This window comes from Panthera tigris, chromosome A1 (genome assembly GCF_018350195.1).
Source record: "Panthera tigris isolate Pti1 chromosome A1, P.tigris_Pti1_mat1.1, whole genome shotgun sequence".
NCBI lineage: Eukaryota > Metazoa > Chordata > Mammalia > Carnivora > Felidae > Panthera > Panthera tigris.
The window spans coordinates 83,507,176-83,510,181 of NC_056660.1; the positions used below are offsets into that span (position 1 = coordinate 83,507,176).

General features: G+C 37.3%; 1 pseudogene; it reads left to right on the plus strand.

Annotated features, from left to right (window-relative positions):
- The first annotated feature begins 1,435 nt into the window (after positions 1–1,435).
- On the plus strand, positions 1,436–2,383 carry LOC102959993 (annotated as a pseudogene).
- The last annotated feature ends 623 nt before the right edge of the window (positions 2,384–3,006 follow it).

A 3,006-nucleotide genomic window follows, 5' to 3' on the forward strand; every position in this document is an offset into this window, starting at 1 on the left:
TATCTTCCATTCCCTGTCACCCATTGTGTCCATTATCCTACAGCTCTCCCCTCTGATAACCATCAGTTTCTTCTCTATATTTCTAGGTATCATACTGTTTTATTGTTGTTGCTGTTTATTCATTTGTGTTTTGGATTCCTTATGTGAAAGAAATTATGTAATATTTGTCTTTCTCAGTCTGACATATTTCACTTATCATAATACCCTAGTGGATCCATCCATATTGTAAAAAGGGGAAGAATCTCATCCACTATTATAGTAGCTTACTGTATATATGTATATATATATATATATATATATATATATGTATATATATATATATATGTATATGCATATGCATATTTATACACACACACAAACTATTCCTTTCTTATTCATTCATCTATTGATGGACACTTAGGTTTTTTTCATTTCTTTGTATTGTAAATAATGCTGAAATAAACACATGGGCACATATAAAATAAACAATGGGATATTACCTATAAAAAAGAAAGAAATCTTGTCATTTGCAACACCATGGAGCGAGGTACAGAGTAATGTTAGGTGAAATATGTTGGTCAGAGAAAGAAATACCATATGATTTTGCTCATATGTGGAATTTAAGAAACAAAATAAGTGAGCAAAGGGAAAAGAGAGAGAGGCAAACCAAGAAACAGACTCTTTTTGTTAATGTTTATTTATTTTTGAGAAAGACATACAGAGCACTAGTGGGGTAGAAGCAGAGAAAGAGGGAGACACAGGATCTGAGGCAGGCTCCTGGTTCTGAGCTGTCAGCACAGAGCCCAATGTGGGGTTTGGACCCACAAACCATGAGATCATGACCCGAGCTGAGGTCAGACGCTTAATCAACTGAGCCACCCAAGTGCTCTGAAATGGACTCTTAACTATAGAGAACAAACTGATGGTTACCAGAGGAGAGGGGAGGGGAAAGGTGAAATTGGTGATGGGGATTAAGGAGGGCACATGTGATGAACACCAGGTGTTATATGACAGTGTTGAATCACTATATCATACACCAGAAACTAATATTACACTGTATGTTAACTAAAAGGAATTTTTAAAAAAACTTTAAAAAATAAAGTCAAATGAAAATTGGAAATAAAAATTAACATAGGGGATCATACAGTGTTTTTGGTTTCTTTGGACAAATGCATACCAGCAGTGGAATTTAAAAAGTACCAATATTTTTGACACACAGTTGTGAATCCTTGGATTTTTAGTAAATTTATTCAATTACTGGTAATTTAAAATCCTGAAATACACTAGTCCTTGGAACTTCCCCTTATTAGTTTGCTGAGTTGGCATGTGTAAACATACACACACACACACACACACACACACACACGCTCACTGCACACTTATTTCAGGTGGTCATATCCCATCAGTGATCTGTTAACTCCATAGTTCTCCTTGGTGATGATGCAGGTGAAATCCAATGAAGAACACTTGGGTGGCCAAGCATACTGGACGATCAGATTTTGACCTAGTGGGACTTTTCAGTCAATCCAAGCACCCAACTCTCCTTTGTGCGGTAATTTTTATGGATTTCCTGATGGCCTTGACTGGAAACATTATCCTGATCCTTGTGATATGCCATGATGCCCACTTTGACAACCCCATGTACTATTTTATCACCCAGTTGTCTCTCATGGATGTGATGTACATTTCTGTCACTGTGCCCAAGATGCTCTTGGACCAGGTCATGGGTGTGAATAAGATCTCAGCCCCTGAATGTGGGATGTAGATGTTTCTCTACTTGACACTAGCAGGTTCAGAAGTTTTCCTTCTAGCTGCCATGGCCTATGACAGCTATGTGGCCATCTGCCATCCACTCTGTTATCCTATCCTCATGAACCATAGAGTGTGTCTCCTCCTGGTCTCTTCCTCCTGGTTTCTTGGATCTCTGGATGGATTTATGCTCACACCCATCACCATGACTTTCCCCTTCTGCAGATCCCGAGAGATCCATCATTTCTTCTGTGAAGTCCCTGCTGTAATGAAGCTTTCCTGCTCAGATACTTCCCTCTATGAGACATTCATGTACTTATGTTGTGTTCTCATGCTCCTCATCCCTGTGACAGTCATTTCAAGCTCCTATTCTTTCATCCTCTTCACCATCCACAGGATGAAGTCAGCAGAGGGATGGAAGAAGGACTTTGCCACTTGTTCTTCCCACTTGACCCTGGTAATCCTCTTCTATGGGACTGCTGTCTACACCTACATGCTCCCCAATTCCTACCACACCCCTGAGAATGACATGATTGTATCTGTCTTTTATACCATACTCACTCCTGTTCTAAACCCTTTAATTTATAGTCTTAGGAATAAGGATGTCACAAGGGCACTAAAAAAAATGAATGTAGGATCTGTCAGGAAACTATAAAGTAGGAAATATTTGTACTGTTTTTTCTGCACTCTACAAATTAAAACTGTAGGATACTATGCCAATGTTTTACCTCAAATTCTGATACCATGATGTGTCATCACCCATTCATCCCTTTCAGTGAAATTGTTTCCCTGTACCAGAAAGCTCTTCATTTTTACACTTCTGCATTCAAAAGATTTTGTACATTTGGATTATATCCAAGTTACATTTTTCTGAAGTTTCCACTGAGATCCTGTAGAAGACTATTCATATTCTTAAGAAATATGTAATAATATATTAGAAACGAAGATCATAAAGTGTGCAACTGATGACAGAAAGAGATAGAAAGAGGTGATAAAGCAAATGATGTACAAAGTTAAGAGAATCTAGGCAAAAGGTATATGAATATTAATTGTACTATTGTTATTATTCATACAAATTTTCTGTAAATTTTAAATTACTTAAGAATAAAACATAAAATATAAGACTTTTGGCTATTATAAAAAGTTGTCCTTGGTGCATGGTGGCAGTGTAAGTGACAAGTCTTAGATATCATGCTCATGTTAACATGGCTATCACTACTGCAACAATACATTTGTCAGCCTGCAATTAATTAGGGAAATTCTAGTCTTTAGGTTCCA